Source organism: Anolis carolinensis, chromosome 5, assembly GCF_035594765.1.
Source record: "Anolis carolinensis isolate JA03-04 chromosome 5, rAnoCar3.1.pri, whole genome shotgun sequence".
In the NCBI taxonomy this organism is placed as follows: Eukaryota; Metazoa; Chordata; class Lepidosauria; order Squamata; family Dactyloidae; genus Anolis; species Anolis carolinensis.
This window is the reverse complement of record NC_085845.1, coordinates 121,466,149-121,486,995: the sequence shown is the minus strand read 5'-3', so window position 1 is coordinate 121,486,995 and position 20,847 is coordinate 121,466,149. Positions and strand designations below refer to the sequence as shown.

Here is a 20,847-nt window from a genome sequence, read left to right as displayed (position 1 = left end):
TCTGTCAGCCTATTAACCACTAGACTTGAACTGGATTCTTATATGTTTTTCTTCCCCTTGATTACAATTGTGGTGCTAGTGAGGATGATCCCATTAGTGAGCATGGGGCTTTACTCAGAACAAAAACACAAGCTTCTAATCTAAATTTCAACAAAGGGAAAGGGGTTGGGAGAAAAGGACTAGTGAGACTGAAGTAAGCAATGAAATCATTTATAACGTTTTCCATTTGATGTGTTTAGATTTATATATTGCCATAGAGCAAAATTTCACCACAATTTTGGGTGTCATTTTCTTAGGTGAAATGGGCAGAACATTTCTAGCAAAGTTGGACAAGATATACTTGAAGGTTTCTTGCCCAAACATTCATGTAAATTAACAAAGGGGTGCTTATAATCTTGGCTCTCTGCTATTGAACCCTCTCAAATCACTGCACCAGTTTTCTATGTTTTCAAACCTCCTCAATGTAATACTGTGTCACCAAGCAGTTGGCTATGGAAAACTTGACACTCCAGATGTCCTTCACAGGGACAGTGGTGGCTGATATCCTACACCACAAAATGGTACAGCTATGTCTCACACAATACACAACACTTCTAGCACACACTCTGATAACCTCAAAGTTGGACTTCTGCAATGTGATTTACTTTGGGCTACTTCTGTACCAAGTTCAGAAACTCTAATTAGTTCATAACATGGCAACCAGACTAGTTACACAGGAACATCCAGGAGCAAACAATGAACACCTATACTAAAGTAATTCCACTGGTTGCCAATTAATTTCTAGGCAAAAGTTTTGGGTTTGACCTTTAAAGCCCTACATGGTTTGCCAATTAATTTCTGGGAAAAGTACAAAGTGTCGGGTTTGATCTTTTAAGCCATACATAGTTTTTGATCCATGTTACCTACAAGATCATCTTCTCCCATACAATCTGCCCTAGATACTGAGATCCTCTGAGGGGCAGCTACTCCAGCCAGAACTCAACTGGCATCCATCATTCAGAGGACCTTTTCATTGGCTGCCCCAAGAATGTGGAATGATCTGCTGGATGAGGTCCAACGGCTAAATGAACTGTCAGAATTTGACACAACTGAAGATCTATCAACTGTTGGCTCTGCATGCTCAATGATCCCAACATCATAGTAATATATCTATCTCTCTCCTAAGAATATAAACAGTATAAAGTGGTACAATTCAAGTTTGTATGACTGTAAGTAAGTTTACAATTGCATTCCTGCCAGCCAACACTAACAAGAAGTACGCCTCACCTTATGCTAGCCCACTACAAACACAAACCCACACAAAAACACACTTATTTATTAGGAAGAAATAGATGTTCTTTTTGTGCACCTGGAAGTTGTGCATTTCTTCTTCTCTTCCATTTTATTTTATTTTAATACCAGGATCACTCTTCTTCAATGAGATTCCTTAGTGAGATAAAAGTAAGGACATATCAGTTACTGCTAGTATTGCCCCTTCTAAGTCTTAAATTCACTGCATTCCATTTCTGCCTCAGTTTATTTTTTAAAAGGCCTCATAAAAAGTTGTCTTAGAATATACTACAAAGAAAAAAATGTTAGCTATTGGCACAAAATATAAATAAGCAAGGCCAAAAGCCTTCAAACTTCACAGTTACATTATCTTTCCAAATAGCAGCTGGTTGCTTTTCCATAGTGGGGGGTAAGAATGCTGCTGAAGTTTTTTTCAGTATGTTTTCATGCCTTTAATGAAACAGTAGTGGATTAAAAAGGGGGGGATCTTTTTTATTTGATATATTTCTTTGTCTTACAAGTATAGCTTGATGTACTGGTTTAATTAAACTGTTGAATTATCATATGGATTTTATATGCAGGCAAATAATTGGCTTTTTATCCTCCACAAACATTTTATTTATGCAATTTGGTTTTAATTCCCCCCTCCTTTTGGTTATTAAAAACAGAAAAAGAAAGTAAGAAGAACAAACCTTATTTTTACTTTGAATAACTCAGAACTACTATCAAAATAATTTTTAAATCCTGACAAAATGCCATCTTTCTTCAAACTTACTATACATTCTGAAATAGTCACCCCACATTGCATTCAGCTTGACAGCCACTGAGGGCCCATCCAGACAGCACCTTAGAAATGTGAGCTCCCGCTTCTCTGTGTGCAGTGCCCAAAGGTTCCGGGAGGGCATCTAGACAACCCCCCCCCCCCAACCTGGAAAAGCACACAAAGATTGTCACCCAGGAACAAACACATTTAACAAGTACAATTAAAGGGATGTCTGAAACTGCCCTGAAACAAAATATGGATCATTCTGATGCTGTAAAAAGAGCCGAACAGGATTCATAAGCCTATATACACTTATTTTGCTGCTGTCTTGGCAACTACCTTCCCATCCAGGGTTATCTTACAAGGCCAATGGAGCCTCCGGTGGCCTAGGGAATAAAAGCCTTGTGACTTGAAGGTTGGGTTGCTGACCTGAAAGCTGCCAGGTTCGAATCCCACCCGGGGAGAGCGCGGATGAGCTCCCTCTATCATCAAAAACATCCGGGCATCCCCTGGGCAACGTCCTTGCAGACGGCCAATTCTCTCACTCCAGAAGCAACTCCAGTTGTTCCTGACACGAAAAAAAAGCCAGTGTGGGCAACTATTTGGAGTATGGGGCTGTATTGCCTCTTGAGGAAATTGGAGGATAGCATCACTGTCCTCAGATGCTTTCAGCTTCCCCTGGGGAACAAGGAGGAAATTTTAACTCCTTTTTCTCCCCTATCTAGATATTTCAACTCCACTGGAAACTCTCTTTTTTTACAACAGGAAGTGACTAGAACTCCAAGGTTACTTTATGTTAAAAAAAGAAAACATATCCTGGAAGTAAAATAACCCAAAAGGCACATCAATGTGCTAAAATTGCCTTCCACATTCCCTGGGGGATGTTATTCTTTGTTAACTTCATTCCCAAAGGAATCAACTTGTAATTTCAGCAATGTTCTTCCCATTATTAGAAAATTTTCAAAAAAACACCCCAGTTTATGGTTTAAGACCACATTTACACATTTATTTCAAAATAATTTTAAAATGCTGACAAAATTCCATCAAAATAGCATTTACACACTGAAAGCAATACTTTCTAAGGAATGTTATTTTCTTTACACAGAATGTTTCTTGCACAGAAAATGCTACTTTCTGTTAAGAAACATTCAAAGCTAAGAGCAAATTCTACAGAGATTAAGTTCTGAACTGCAAATACCTTATTTCTGTTAAGGTTTCCCTTACTAGAGACACACATTTAAAATATTATTGAATATCCCTTCCCTACCACTCATTTGAAATACTAATAGGGAGTTCTGAGAAAGGGCAAATGTATAAATGCAATTAGGAAATCCTTGTTTCCTTGACTTCAGACAATCAGGAAGAGCTTGGATGTGATAAAAAAAATATTTCTAGTGAAGTCAGTTATGCATGTCTTATTACACTTTATGGATCCACTCTTCTGGCAAAGTTTTTCTATTCCAATTAATTTTATTTCAATTCACTTCCAGCTCAACGTATGCATAAAACTACTACTTTCAAATGGTTGTCACTTTTGAGATGATAATGAATCAGTGGGGCTGGTGGAAATGCCATGGTCCAAAACTGGACAATGTGGCTGATGAAATGACAGCACATGCAGATGTCTGAATATGTGGCAACAACATGCCACTTAATTGGGGCTAAAGATGCAATACTAATTGGCTATCCCCACTGGCATCTCTTTCGCCAGTCTGCTTGAATGTCTGTGTGACCTGAGTAAAGACAGTAGAAAAGAAACTCATACTGGAGAAGCAATGTCTTTATCGTCTTTCTTTAGTTGTTCTTTCATACAAGCATACATTCATTTTGGTCTAAATCTTGTAGGAGCTATCCAAATTTCTGGACTTGATTCCAATATTGGAGTACAGGTGCATTGGGCAGTAGAAATTTATCATTTAAAGGTGTAAGCCACTCTGTGTGTGTGTGTGTGTGTGTGTGTGTGTGTAAATATGTATTGCTTCAATTTTTAAACCATGGAGTGGGCTTCAGTAAGGCTACATGGTCCTCACTGTAGGCGCTGGGTGCTATATAAGGACCATCCCTCCTTTATATGCTGCCAAGGCAGTATAATTATTAAAAAACAAACTTATTTGCAGCTGGATGTTGGGCAGTATGTATCTACAATTGAAATATACTGGCTAATGCCTTTAAATGTCAACACAACAGCTACCATTGAATTTCTTTTTTAAATCTTCCAACTGTAAACTGTCTTGGCAACATATAAAACTGAGGGGGTACATATATAGTACTCAGGCCCTGCAGAGGGGCTCTTGTAGCCACCCTGAAGACCCTGATGTTAAACAATGTCAGCATTTTTTGTCTGTCCTTCACACACACACACAAAAAACAACCTCAGAATTGCTGCTCCTGCAAATAAAAGATAGAAGTCAGCCAACAACATCTGAAATGATGCAATATCATATCAGACTATATGAAACACACTAGTGCTGCCCAAGAAATTAAGGGAACAAAAAGAGTCCTGTTGCCAGTGGTGATATATTCAAGCTTTGCATCCTGGGGTTTGGATTCTTGTACATAGATAGTGGAAAAGTGGGCATCTTGTTAGAAGATGTCTTGCAGCTATTAAGGCTTTTGCCAAAGAATTATGGGACCTGTAGTATGGCAAACATGCTTAATATTGTCTGATCTGAATCCCTAAGCCACTCCCTGTCCCTCCAAAAAAAAAAAAAACTACAATTGCTTGGGTTCTAATGAGGAGAGGTGAATGTAAAATCATTTCACACCAACACTGTGGATAGGTATTTAGCAGATATTGATCCCAAACAGAGCCTCTGAGAAATAAGAGGCAAGTTGTGCATGTTTAGGAACACCCAAAAAACATAGGAGAATAATTTAAAAGAAACAAAATGCCCAAAATGAGCCAGATCTCAAAAACAAACTAACAAACCAACAATCGATTGAGAACTGAGTCAATCGGAAAGGAAACCAATATAATAGGTTTGCTAGCTTTTTTGCACGGCAATAGAAAACAGTCCACCCATTCTCCGGGCCAACTCAATAATGTTGGGGACAAAGGATCCCGGCCTATATGAAGGGCTACAGATATTGCCCACCTGGGTCTGAAGAGCTAAGAACTGGAAGAGTGGCACTACTCACAAGAAGTGGATTGTCACAGTATCTGGTATGTAGTTTGTGGCCCTTTTGCAGGATGTCAGATGTTCGGGAATCAGTCTGTTATGAGTATAGTTGACATCCAATATTCCTTCTCTCACCAGATTAATAGAATACAGGTTATGGGGCATCCCATAAGGTTCCTATAACATGAAATATCTCTTCCCTTGCAGTTTCCCAAATTGCCCTAAACAAAAACATTGTTGTTAGTACATAATGGTATATGATAATATTTTGCTGCAGGTTCCACCTGGAAATCTGTGGTGCAGGCTCACTTGTAACCAGGTCTACTCAGGTACTCTCTACATAGTCATATTCCGGAAAAACTTGTCGTGATGCATGGTTGTGTTGAACTAGGAATTATTTTTTAAAAAGTAAAATTAGATTATTTGGTCTTCCATCTTACAATTATTAAGTCAGCTTTATCACCGGGGTGCTCAGCTTATGCGAGGCGGTGCTTTCCTCGATGAGTACACACATGGTTTAAATAGATGTACTTGATTCACTCAATTTGTTTTAAGCCAAAGAGTGAAAAAGAATCTTTGACAAAACTGTCATCTTTAAAACATAGTGACATTTCATCCCCTCTGCACTATTTAGATTGCCTGGAACTGAAATGCTTCCAGCAACCACTGTCTCCAATTTTTCAAAACTGTCATTTCCTAGCAAATCTGCTTAAACAAAATACTTATGCTGTTAGAAAACAGGGGAAACCTATATTATAGAACACATTTCTTTTTTCATTTGCAGGTCAGAGTAGCATCCAAGCATGCAAAATATCAGGAACATACTACAATAAATTAAAATCTGACAGTGACAGATGGATTTGAGTCCATAAATCTAGTACACCTATGATTGGTTTTTAAAGATATCATTTGGCTTAGATCCAGCATTCCCCACCACTGACCCTTGCATGCAATAATCATTTAATCAGGAGATGACTAGAGAATTCAGTAGGACTGCTTCCAGTGAAGAAGTGAGAAAAGAAGTCCAGTTGCCTATATATTTTATGTATGTATATATGTATATGGGGCGAAGTGTGTTAAAGCACTGAGCTGTTGAACTTGCGGACCGAAAGGTGCCAGGTTCAAACCCCGGGAGCGGCGGGAGCGGCCGCTGTTAGCTCCAGCTTCTGCCAACCTAGCAGTTCGAAAACATGCCAATGTGAGTAGATCAATAGGTACCGCTCTGGCGGGAAGGTAACGGCGCTCCATGCAGTCATGCCGGCCACATGACCTTGGAGGTGTCTACGGACAACGCCGGCTCTTCGGCTTAGAAATGGAGGTGAGCACCAACCCCCAGAGTCAGACATGACTGGACTTAACGTCAGGGGAAACCTTTACACACACACATATATATCCCTGATCCATAGAGCACACGGTCTAAAATTTGACACAAGAAATAATACAACAAGGTAAGAAAAGGGAAATGTGTTCAACAGGTAAGTGGTTTGATATCATTTCAATATGTAGCTGTTTCAGTTGTATGGATGTTGTCTTCATGACAGACTGGAATAAGGAAGACTGTAGAACCTAGGGAGACTGTCCAACAGCTTCATGGGGAAAATTTTATAAGATGTTTTTTGGAGTTGTCAGGATTAAAGGAGTAAAGGCCATGGGAACATTGTAATATGCCAGATTTTCCCATGGCCTTCACTCCTCGAGTCCTGACAACATATACTCTCCAAAAGTCTCTTACTTTTGAGAGACAGGTGGCATATTATGATGATGAGGATGAGGATGAGGAATAATACTTAGGGCATGGGGTTGGATGGTTTGTGGTGGTCTCTTCTAAATTATTATTATTATTATTATTATTATTATTATTATTATTATTATTATTATTATTATTATTATTATGCCTCTCTCCTGAAACTGGGACTCAAGGTGGACAACAACATATTCAAAACACCACAAATTAAAACAATATTGAACATTGATGAAAGCATAAAGACAAGACTTAAAAACAAACATATTATGAGGTTAAAATATTAAAATTCATTTAAAATTATATACCTACCTTAAAAACACCAACCATAAAAAGAGGTAATGGGTCCAATGGAAAATATTAAGGAGTGGTTATATGGATGATGATGGAGATGGAGACGGAGACGGTGAGGATGATGAGGATGATGATGATTACTGTGGCGAGGTTCTGCACAATCCATATTTCTTTGCCTGGACAGCCTCTTTTAGGGTGGGAGGCTAACTGCAAAGCCATTTCAAAGGAAAGAACAGAGGTGGATATGCCTCTCCCACATCAACCAGCCTTTGTGCTAATCAAACCTTTACCCCTTCTGCAATTACTTTTTTCCAATTTTAGTGGCAGTAACACCACGAAAAGGCACAGTTTAAAAAAGCAATCTGTGTATGCCCTTGATTGTAAGGTTCCTGATGATGAATCAGAAGGTTGAAAGTGCTCCTCACCATGAGGAGGTTTGCCATCATAGCCTAGAACAATTCCTAACAGCTGGTAAGCTGGCTGGGATTTCTGGAAGCTGAAGTCCAAAACACCAGGAGGTCCAAAACACCAAAACACCAGTGTTTGAGAAACACTGGCATAAAAAATTAAGTGAATTACAGAGTTGGCATAATGGACTGCAATGCCCTTTCTTTTATTGTTATTTGTATTCTCAATATCATCTTTTCCTGATAAAGGGGATACATGAGAGGCAGGGGATGCAGGGACTGGTATATTTTATACTTTAGCTTAAGAATAGGGACAGTTATGCATCTGCTCCTATCTACAGTCTCTTTCTCCTTGCAGTGGACAAGATAGCAGAAATCAAGTGGTTAAAAAGAGCTCTGACACTTAAAGCCTTTGTGAAAACCCCTTATTGCTCTCCTTCCTATCCAATTCTGCAAGAAGATGCAGAAGGGCCAGGGGAAAAATGTTCTCTTTTAAGTCAGAAAAACATGCATTCATCTGGCCCCATCTGAAGATGTGTAATACAAAATCTCACACAGCCGTCTAAATTTATGCGGGAGAGACAACAGGAGATGACAGTTATCACTGTGGCTTCAAAATGCCTATCATGCTATAAGTAAAGCGAGGGCTAGCCCTGGTGCACAATTCAAATCCCAATTCCCTGCTGTCCCGTTACCGCTACTTTGTCACACCTTCGCTTTGCAAAAATCAATACTCTAGAATGTCACAGCACTCTGATGGCCAACAAAGCCTCGCTACGCATTTATTAGACAAAGATTTTTTATCTTACTTCAGCGTTGTAGCATATCAGGGTAAAAATCAATTTCAAGTCATTTCCTAGGAAAGAAAATATCCTTAGAAGGGTTCCATTCAAGTTGGAATCAAAGGACCAATATAAAGTGGGTTAGAGTTGCTGAAATACTTTGCAGCAGGGAAAGGGAGAATAAATGGTGTAGGCCAATGTTCCAGATTTGTCACTGCCATTCAGTTTGATCTTCTATGTGGCTTCCTGAGCCCTACCACACAGCCATATAACCCAGAATATCAAGGTAGAAAATCCCACAATATCTGCTTTGAATTGGTTTATCTGAGTCCACACTGCCATATATTCCAGTTCAAAGCAGGAAATGTGGAATTTTATTCAGCTGTGTGGAAAGGGCCCCAGGCACCAGTATTGTACATCTGAATTTAGTGAGTCTTACATCCATGTAAGGATTGGAACCTAGTCCTTTTTATATTCAAACAAGCTCCAGTCCTTACTTGGATGTAAGAATCACTAAAATTCTTTATCGATGCTGCTCCAGAAATCCAAAGTTTTAATACAGTGTTCCCTCACTACTTTGCGGTTTGCTTTTTGCAGATTTGCTGTTTCACGGTTTTTTTTAATAAACTCTAAAATAATATTATAAATCATAAAAAATACAATTTATAGCCTAAGGAAGGGAGGAAGGAGAAGCCAAAGGGAGAGAAAACGAGCCCAAGCGGCAACAGGAGGAGGAGGAGATAATTTATCAACATACGATTGGTTGATAAAAACTTAAAATAGTGTATAACTACTAAAATAATGTATAAATATATAGTGTCCCTTTAGGTACATCTCATCAGCTCTAGTTTCTTCGAGATTGCTATAATGGTTTTCTATGGGTGAGCAAATGATGATTGGTATAGGGCATTATGTTCTGCATGTCAAAAACTAGAGCTGATAGGGGAAAACTGGTGCCATTTTCAGAACCAGAAATCAAATATACCCAGTAACCGGGTTAACATTTGAGGTACCTAAATGTGTGTTGGCCAGCATAATGTATCCTTTTTAACTGTTTCAGCATATTAAGTTATTTACGACCCATTTTATAAATGGTATATGCTGTGCCAATAGGCAAGGTTCTTGGTTCCATCTCCATTACATTATCTAAATTCATTCATATGGACATAATGCACATAACTTTAGGTGATTTTAGTTTATCCTTGTGGGTATTTGTCTAGGTTTTTTCCCCCTTATCTCAAAGCCAATCTTTTCATGAAGCCTCTGGCATATCTCCCTAATTCCCATTACTTTAATTACTTAGTTACAGCAGTTGAGCTTGAAACATGCCTAAGTTTCTGTCACAGACACAAGCATCCTTATTCCCTGTTTACTCCTGTTTCCACTTCCATCCCCCTCTTTTGCATTTCATATTTTAAACTGTAAGATGTTCAAGGCAAGGGACTATTCTCCAAGCCTCTGCCAAGGGCCATTCTCAATGATGGTGTAGCATTAAGAGCAATAACAAGAATTTGTTATCATCATTGATTATTAGAAACATCAGGAAATTGATTCCAAATGGGCTAAATTCTTAGGTGACGGAATAAGAATGAGTATCCTTCTGAAAGTATAATTAGTTGGAATAGCTATTCAAAAATAAAAAAGAGGCTTATACTGAAATGGTATAACAAATTCTAGAAAATTAAAGATTTTCAGAATTAATAGCAATAAAGAATAGCATAATGGTATGCCTGACATTAACTATATGGAAATCTTTAATATGGTTGGGTTTCTTCCTATGCTTCCTGAATTAATCAATTGTCCTGTTTCATACCAGGTTGTGAGTCTTTCTGGGTTTTTTTTTTTCCATACTAACATACACACGATTTTAAAAGCAATTTCCCTCATTTGAGTATGTACTGGCACAATTCAGCTAATTTGTGAAATTGTTCTCAATTGAATAAGGGTTTTTTCACAAGGTGCAATTACAACACTTTGATATCACTTCTACTGCCATTACTGAAGTTTACATAGACCTAAGATTTGTAGTTTGGTGAGAGTTCTCACAGAGAATTCTAAATATGTAACTAAACAAAGGATTCAGCCGTAATACTATTTCACTTATGCAGATTTAGTCATCAACATGTGTGCACTTTATTTAGAGAAAAGACTTATAAATGTTCAGGAAAATGTGTGCATATCCTTAGAACAGCTACTTTGCCCATTCTAATAAGCCCAAATACATCTCTTTACAACTGTAGTTCAACCCACTTAGCTATGACATGTTTCATCCCCATTTGTTAAGGTGGGCTACAGCCTGTAAAACTTTCAAGGAAGAAATAGCACTCAAGATTCAATTATTTACTCCTTTCTGGACGAGAACCCCCCCCCCCCCCCCCAGTTTCTACCAGTTGGTTCTGTGTTGGCCAACAAGACCTTAAAATGTCTCATGATATGAGCTTTACATTGATTGATTTTCCTTGCTTTGATGACACACAAACTACAGCAGATGTGATGTGGAAAAATAGGCAATAGCCCATCAAGTCTATCTTATTAGTAATATTAATTAATAACACTTAACATTTGTATAGTAATTTGCACATAGTATCTGAGTAATCCTTTAAAAATTAAGTTTGTGTTCCTATATTGCATATGGCAGGTTAAAGCTAAGAAATGTTTATCTTTCTGTGAACATAACTCTGTTATTTCTCAAAGGTCAACCACCATAACCCAATATTTTATCTCTAACAGTAATCAGTCAGAGCTTTCATGAGCTTCGCCAGCTAGATATGATTCAAGCAACCTTAACCTATTTATTTATTTATTTATTTATTTGCCGTATTTATATTCCATCCTTCTCACCCCAAAGGGGACTCAGGGTGGATTACAATGCACATATACATGGCAAACATTCAATGCCATTAGACATACAACATATAGACCCAAACAGAGGCAATTTAACATTTTCCAGCTTCCACTTCATGAGGGTGTACTCAATTCCATCCACAGGAAGAGCTGCCACTTCATCATCCACTTGTAACACTGAGTCCTTGATGGTAGTACTTCCTCATTCCTTTCTGCATGCTGCTGGAAGTTTTTATGGTGTCGTAAATTAGTTAAATTAGCACCCTTACATAAACATACATTTTCTACTAAACAGACACAACTGTCTTTCAAACTGCTTAGGTCACCAATGACATAGGCTATTAATGGTCAGGAGCTCAATCCGACTCGAGCTTCAATCTCATGACCTCTCAGTCAGTAGTGATTTATTACAGCTGGCTACTAACCAGTTGTGCCACAGTCCTACCGGTTGTAGCCTAAGCAAAAATATTCTGATGCATTATTTCCTCCTAAAAAAATTGATTTCCAACATGTAGTCTTTTAAGTGTTCAACTCCCAGAAGCTCCAGCCAACTTGGCCAACTGTCATGAATTCTGGAAGTCTAAAATACCTGCATGACTGAAGCTTGGAAATCTCTCCTAAAATATGCAGCTCCATTTACCACTTGCCATTTGTAACCAACCACTGGTAAATTCCTAAAGAATTTTCTGCCTTTTTAAAGCCATTATTATCATCATCAACTACTACTACTACTACTACTACTAAGCCAGAAGCTGTAATTACTTCTTGGGTCGATAAATTATTTAATATCATACCACTATAGTAGTAGGAATCTACCTGAATCAGCTGCCAACCAACATAACTGGGTGATTCCCAAATTCTAACATTACTACACAGTTTTCTAAATGTGGCCACACTATAGATTTACATAAAGATATTATGCTACTAGCCATTACATTTTAGCTGTTTCCTAATGATCCCCTTACATAGATTTTGCATTCTTCTCTGCTACTGTCACAGATTTCATTGATACTTCAATCAAGTTGTCGATCATACAACTCGAAGATGTCTTTTCTGATTAAGTTGCCTATGGCCACTCGGAAGAAGTGATGACATTTGAATAGCTGTTGAATAGACTTCCTGCTTAACAACCATTTCTTAGACCTTAGGCTATCTTTAATGAGCAAGGTATTTGCATGACTTTTTGAACAGCTGCCTGTAAGAATATGAAGAAATGGTGGGGTGAAAAGACAAAACTTATAACCAACTGACGTCTCAAGTCAGCAATACCCATGGGACAGGAAAAGGTCTCACTTTGAGGATTGCTTAGCCACAAAATGAAGTTGTCAGGATTGTGAGGAGGAAGTGTAGAATAACTATATGTGGCCTTCCTTTAGTGCTTGGAAAGTTACCTGTTAAAAATCACTACTATATATATTTTTCACAGTTATTCATACTTGGGGAGGAAGTAGCTAAAGTACTACTTCAGTTTGGGTACATAGTAAGGTTTTTCCCAGCTACTAGGGATGAAGAAATGGACAGTTGGGTGTATGCATTCATGTCTTTGATGCAGTGGATAGGATACCCCAAAATGTTTCAGGTTGAAGTTGAAAGGATCTAGTCAATGTGCTGAACCCTAGTGTCCCAAAAGATTCAGCACCATGGGTAGGGACCACCTTGTAGTCTGGCTCTTGTTTCAGCTATTTTCTACATTGCTGAGTTGTATGCTGAACTCTCCTGTTAATATTGAACCAAACGTAGCTCTGCTTATCCAGTAACTGTGTTTTGTCTCTTTCTGTCATGTGTTGGTGCCACAATGCCATTACTCTAATTAATTTCAAAAAGCTTAATGCAAGTACAGTCATCACTCTGGTATAATTTTACATTTTCTTTGAGCAATTTATTCAGTGAGCTTTCTAATATTCCATTAAAAAATCAATTCAAGGATGCTGAGATTGCATTTTTCCACTCCAGGATTTTTTTATGTAAAATAACTATGCAGTGGTAATGAATCAAGAATTATCAAGCCGAAATATATAAAAACATAGCATAAGCAATGTTCTAACATTTGCTTTGAAACCTATACAAATCTTCATAAATCATTCTTTAAATAATGATGCAAAGGTATTTGGCATGCTTTCATTTTTTCTGTGGTTACTTTATACCTGCATTTAATGGAATCAATTAATATGTAATATAATCATATTTTGATGCCACTAACATTAGCAATGAAACATCAGCTTTGTTTCTGTTCATTAATTCCTAAACGGAGAGAATTTCCCTTTTAAAAAATAATGGAGAAAACAAACACAACACATAGTAACTTGATTACTAAGAAAAATCAATCCATCCTATTCAAAATTAGATTTATCTATTGGATATGTAAGCCATCCTTCCTCCAAAGAGCTTGGAATAGTATTCATGGCATTATCCAATCTCATCTGTCAGATAGATTAAACTGAGACGGATTGGTGCAAGACCACCCAGGGAGCTGTACAGATGAGCAAATATTTAAACTTGGGTGTCTATTAAGCATAGTGTCATCCCTCCTTACCATATGTCAAATCTCTTATTTTTTTCCTCTTATCATAAAGATTGCTCAGAATAAATGTAAAAAAAAAGGTTGTTGGGGTCTCTTTCTAAGTAAAACTGCCAAATTTTGAATAACTGCATTCTGTTTCAAAGCATATGGTTCAATTTTCACATTTCAATGTGCAACCTGGATCTCATCATTGCTACTGCTACACATCTGACGTAGAAGGCCTCCTGTGTATGCACTGCTCGGCATTGTTTACCCCCTGAACATTACTCATCAGATGTGATTTTGGAAAGTATGCCTTCCCTCAAGACATGCCAACATTTCCTCTGACGTATCTTTTCAAACCACCAGTGTGCTCTGACAAGTGTAGTGTGCCTCAGCTTAAACACTCATGAGATTTGGACTTTCCCCCCACCACATACACACACACACCAATTAGAAACATAAAGCATTTAAATTAACATTCTGATCCCAACTAATATTTTAATCTTACACATCAGGCAGTGGTACAGTAGGGATAGAAAGCTATATGGAGTGGGATTAGGCACCATTTTTCACACTCACGGTCCCCTGTCACATGCAGCTTTATGATGTGATAGTACATCATTTCTTTTGACCATTTTGTTACATTTTCAGGGAGTTGGTGAGTAAGAGTCTATGAACTACTAAAACGGGCTCTTGAAGTCTGGACAAACCTTCACAGAGGGGTTTTGGGTCACATAATAATCTACTAAGCAGGGAGGAGAGAATGTATTTCAATTGCAACCACCATTTCAACACCAAACTTAGCTGATAGTTCCAAAGTCTCCACAAATATGTGGCTAATAGATGTGTGTGGGTTTGTGTTACTTTTGAAAGAGCATCTGAATAGTGGAACCCATTGGCTAGTGGTACAAAACACACTATCCTTCCATTCTTGACATCTTCCCAATACCCTCAGTGAAGCATAAGGAAGCATCATGGAGCATCTAGCTCAAAGAAAGTCATAATCTCACACTATTCTGTGTTGGTCAGATGGTGTATCCAGTTATGGGCACCACAATTCAAGAAGGCATTGACAAGATAGAACATGTTTAGAAAAGGGTGACCAAAATGATCAATGGGATGGAGGCCAAGCCCTATAAGGAATGGCTTAGGGAGCTGGGTATGTTTGGCTTGAAAAATAGAAGGCTGAGAGAGGACATGATACCCAAGTTTAAATATGTGAAGGGGTGTCATATTGAGAAGGGGCCAAACTTGCTTTCTGCTGTTTTAGAGACCACGATATGGAACAATGGATTCAAACTGCAGGAAAAGAGATTCTACCTAAGCATTAGAAAGAACTTAAGTAAGAGTGTTCCACAGAGAAATATCTTGCCTCAAAGTGTGGTGGAGTCTCCTTCTCTGGGGGTTTTTAAGCAGAGGCTGGATGGCCATCTGTCTGGGATGCTTTGGTTGTGTATTCCTTCATGATGGGGGGTTGGGCTGGATTCCCTTGTTAGCCTCTTCAAATGCTATCATTCTGTGTTTACATGATGGGTCATATTTTATGGAAATCTAACAGGGATCCAATACAGATCCTGGAAGATAAGGATCATCCAAAGAGACTAAGTTCAAAATCAGTTGGATATTTACATTGGTATAATTGGTAGTTGTACTAATATAAATACTATTTGGAATGTTGTGCATGAGAAAATGAAATACTTCCTTGCAGAGAGTCTTTTTCCAGACTATTTATCTAGATGGTGCCTAGCCATCATTTCACCCCTGACAAAAATAGCCACATAAACATGGCCTCTAACTTGTGCTGATCACCTGAGCCTGCAGCATAAATATACTTGTGGAAATGTATGCTTTGGAAATATCTAAAAAGATCCTGGCCCAAATATTTCTGCTGGTCAGTTGTTAATTTAGACAGTGGACAAAACATAAAAGCTGAGATTTTTTTAAAATGAAAAGATCTATTTTTGTCCTATTTAAATTCACATTACTTTTATTAGTAGAATAAAATAATTTTCAATCTGAATTTTCAACAGAGGACCAAAGATTGCAAATGTTAGCTGTGTGGCAGAGTAATATTTCCCTTTGAATATAATAATTTCTTTGGTCTCTAAATGTCCTCCAGAGGAGCAGTCTTTTAATTTAACAGTTTCCATTGATTCACAGATATTCTATTATTACAAAAGAAAGTGAGATGGTGAAGAAGGCTGTGCAATCAATTTGAATAAAAGTAAAAGTAGTCAATATAAATAGTTCTATCATGACCTCATGCAGCAAAGAAAAAAATAATAATTAACTATTGATAAGGAGTATGATCCAGGAAAATAAGGTGTTATCGCAAACAATTTTCTCTTGGGGGGGGGGGGGGACCAAAGAATAAAAAATGCACAAAACATATCCTACTATTATTTCTACAGATAATCTACCAGAATCTCTGTTATTGTTAAAAATCAACAGAAATGCTCCATCTGGCCTTAGGGTCTTTTCTTTTCAATCAGCTGAAGATAATGAATAATATTAACAATACATGCAGTGAACTGCACGAAAGAGTGAGGGAAAATGCCATTAAATTAATGAATGGGCCTTGATTTCCTTCCACATTAAGTTAATGCCACAAGCCCTGATAATTTTAGTAAAATTTCCACTTGAACCAAACTACCAGATCTTCCCTTCTTTCTTTGGAAAATTTATGCTAATTTTAAAATGTGCATAGAAATAAAATGGTGGACTACCACAAGTATCCTTCAAAGTGAAAATGTCTATTTAGGGAAGGGAACTATGTAGTTAAATGGATGTTACTGAACTACAACTTCCAATTGCCCAGGTAGCATAGTTAATGGTGGGCCATTCAATTCTGACTCTTGGACTGTAGAATTAGGACCAGAAAATGTTTGCATTTGCATGAGTTCTAGTCCCAACCTTCTCTCTTATCCTGCTTTGTTTTTATCACCACTTTTTGTTTTTCTTTATTTTGTTTGTGACTTGTTTTCCAACAATAAAATCACTCATTTGATTTAATGGTGGCTATTGTAGCCATTTGAAAATCTACATAGATACCTCATTTTTTTTCTCCAATCATGAAAATAGATTCTAATGGAAAGTCTGTACTGGAACTGCTCTTCCATACTATCTCAGGAGACACTATGGTAGCAAAATGAAATATGTTGTTTACCACATCAATAAAACATGGTTATGTTGAAGGACTGCAGCTCAACATGACAGCCCCCACAACCATGACCTCAAGAACAACTCATAGTTGTATCTATGCATCTTACTTTTTGAATCTTATTTATATTCAAAGGAGCTAATCCTCTTGCTTTTCCTTCATGAAATATTCATTCTCAAAACACATCATTAATAAAATTCTACAGTTTATCAGCATATCACAACATGGGCTTTTATTACTATGGCATCATCTTTCTATCATTAGAAGAATGGTGACACATTACTTCAAAGACTATAAAAATATGGACTTTTGCATACAGGGAACATTTCTGTATACTATGCAGCAGGTAGCACAGATAACTCCAACTTACCTTGGTTTGTTCTTTCTGCCATTAAGCAATAGCCATTAGACTTGTAAACAGATTCATTTTGGCCATTTGCCTTGGCTTCTTTGGATGCCTGTGACTGCAAGGGTTTTGCCACCATGATTTTTCAACAGAGCCAGACCACGTATCTGCTGGATGTGACTCCTTCTGCTCTATTTGGGATCACACAGCACACGGAGAGGCTACAATGTGCTTGCATGGGGTTTCTTTGAGCCCTGCTTGTTGGGTCAATCAGAATAGAAGAAACAGCAGTAACATGTCTTACACAAGTTGTCTCTATTTAATGGGGTAAGCACCTCCATTGCTCAGTTGTGTCCTGGCTCTAGAGAGAGATGCTTCAGTCCGATTGCTTTGTAGTGTTTTTCTAATAAGGGGACATGCTGCTTGCTTGCTTGTGGATTGTGGGCTACTGGCCTCTTCCAGTATGTTGTGAGAACAAGAAATACAAAAGCTTTGGAGGAAGTTGCTGTTGTTTTTTTATTAGTAAAGAAAAAGTAATAGTGGGCTGTGTGATGTGGAAGTGCATCTTTGACATTTGGCAGGAAGGAATGGTGCCCTGCTGTTGCTCCTGGAGAAGTTACAGGACAGAGCCAGTGGAGAACACTTTTTTGGGAATTTTAAAGACTTTATTTCGAGAAATTTAAAAAAATCCTAAAAATCAGGGGATGACCCAAATGTTATGAAATTTGGTGGGCCAGTAGTGATAGATGTGTCCTCCAAGTGTGGCAATTTTCATCCAGATAGCCCTAAAAATGATGAGAAGGGGGGCCTATGATGCCACCCCATTGCCACCAATGGGCCGGATCTAGCCACATTTTCCGGCTGCAGACTTGAAACTCCCATGCGGGCATCCGCCCATTTTCTGAAGACACGCATTTCAGTTCAGTTGAAATACACAAGCCGAATAGCCATGGCTAAATGACAGAATATAACCTGAAGTCTGCTAGGATATCCAACTTTTTTCTTAAACACGTGGGCTTCTATTCAGCTGAACTACAATCAATTATTTTGTAAGTGTTTTATTGACAAATTGCTTTAAAGGGATAGCATTAATAATTGTAATATTGAGAGAAAATACTAAAAATGGTCAGATATGGGTACCCACTTCATTCCAGGAGATGGTGGAATTTAACTATAGTATAGTAAATTATACTCACACTTCTTGTTAGGAAAAGTAATTGATATTTTAAATATTATTTTCATTTTCATTTCCTCCTACACAATGCTTTTCAAATTGTATTATATGAAAAACCTGTGAAAAGCTTGTTAGCAACTTCTCAATTAGAAGTTCATTAATGGTAGACATGTTCCTATTAAAATGGTGTTAATCTTGTCTGACAATGAACAACTGAGGGAAAGTGATAGATGTTTTCTCTACTCTGAGTACAAATGGCATTAAGGTCTATAGATTATAAACCTGCGGGCAAATTAGTGATTTTTAAACCATTGTGAGAACCTTTGTGGCTGGAGAGTGGGGTATAAATAGTTTACATAAAAAAAACTAATTTAGCAAAGGCAAGGAATCTGTAGTATTCTTGATTTTGCTAGACTCTCTCTCCCATCGTCCATCACCACTGCCCAGGTTGGTTGGGTTTAATGGGTCTTAGAATCCAATGAAATTTGGAGGAACAGAGATTCCCCATGTGTCCCAATCTCCTCTATCATGGCAAAGGACTAATGATTTCCTCATCAGATAAAACACTGAGGAATATTGCATGATATATTACTGTAGTAGCCAGCAGCTGGCACTGTTAAAGTTGGCTAGGAAATTTCCCAATGATTACAGCATGCCAGAAAAAAGTCAATTTCTACTTTTACCAGAAAGCTCACATGGAGATAAGGTCAGTGTCTTGACAACACCCAGTTAGCTGAATAGATATATTGCCGTTAGCATAAGTTGCTGATGCCAATAAATACTACTCTCTGCTCCAAAACCAGACACTTGTATAGTACTAGTTGAATCAATCCCCATTTCTACAGCTGTATTGTTGCTGCTGCCTCTATGTACCTTCAGGCCACCTCTGACACATGGAGATGCTGCCATGGTGTTTTCTTGGCAAAGTTTACTTAGAGGAGGTTTGCCATCACTTTCCTCTTTGGCAAAGAGAGAGTGGCTTGCCAAGATCAACCAGTGAGTTTCTGTGGCTCAGAAGGGATTGTAAACTTTGTCTTCTGCAGTCCTTGTCCGACTCTGGCTCCCAGAACTTTAATGTCAAGACATATGTTTCTATTTTTCCTTCTGTTATCACAAAACTGGCCCTGATGATTTCATCCTGCAATTTAATCCCTTTCACTAGTTAAGTGAAAACTAAGCTTCTAAAAGATGTAAATAAATAGTGTCCTTCAAACTCAGCTCAACTAATCATCCAAGCTTTACTTGAGGCTGAGGAACATGTAATTCTCCAGATTGTACTGAACTGCCAGTCCCATCATCCCTTGACAACCTGGCCACTGATGAGACATAATACGAATAACAATTAATCAAGTTCTGGCTGGTACTGAGTTTTTATCCTATTATTTTACCTGATCAGTCTACTAATGGTGAAATCCTATCCTTCCCCATTGAGAACTAATTCCAATTTAGTTCAACAGCACTTACTTTCATGAAAGTGCATATAGGGGTTGCAATAAATTCAGTAAATTAATTGGCATGACCGAATATAAGTTGCTCTGCCAGCAAGATCTTTGGAAAGCTTTGGCCTTGTCAATTTATTGTCATTTGTTGGGACGTTGTGCTAGATTTGCAAGGCAGTGTATTAACTGCCACGGGAAATCTTAAAAATTAGGCTATAAATCAGGAGAAACCCAAGACTTCCAGCTTGACTGTTTCACGGAGCACTACCTTTATCTTTAGAGACCAGTTTTTCATATATAAATTAGAAAAATAAATCACAGAAAATGTGGACCATATAGTGAATTTATCTCGTTGGAAACAGCCTCAGAAAGGAAGAGATTAATGTAATTATCAAATAGTGCAGAAGTAATTTAGTATCATTAAAGACAAAATGGAGTTAGGGCTGGAAGCCCCATAAGAACATGAGATTGTCAAAAAGATATCGGTGTGAAGTTCACACTCCAATCAATCTTTGCAAATGTCTTACATCCTTCCCTGAACAGTGTTATCATGTGACCTTCATTTTTTACAGCCATGAAAGTACCTTGGGTTTGACAAGATTTATTGTTCCATACTAATAGTTCCTACACTGTCTGAGAATTTCATTCATATTAAATGCTTATATTTTAGGAACCTTAATTCATAACTTTTACAAGCCTCAAATGCTCCGCATCCAAAACAATTTGGAATGAATCAATATATCATGTTTTCACACAAGAAACAAAATGAAGTAATATATTTCTGCTCACATCACTGCCACTCCTGACATGTGGCAGCTGTCTTTGGATTCCTTGATGGACAACACAGGAATGTTCAAAGGATTTTCATAAAGCTGAGCTCTTACTGGGACTATCTCTCCTGAAACATCTCATAATTCATACCTGAGATAATTCCCTTTGCCCTGTAACAAACTTGACTGGCTGTTTGGATCAATCCTAAGCACTCCACTATATATTAGTCTGTGGC

The 20,847-nt window shown here is 37.9% G+C and overlaps 1 protein-coding gene and 1 non-coding gene across 17 annotated transcripts in view; both read right to left on the bottom strand.

Annotated features, from left to right (window-relative positions):
• Window positions 1-20,847, bottom strand: part of pcdh7 (protocadherin 7) — a 473,476-nt gene that overhangs the window by 407,264 nt on the left and 45,365 nt on the right. The window lies entirely within an intron of this gene.
• On the bottom strand, window positions 6,773-6,859 carry mir5467 (microRNA mir-5467). The gene has a single exon (NR_130071.1). It is a non-coding gene; the product is annotated as a microRNA mir-5467 (primary transcript).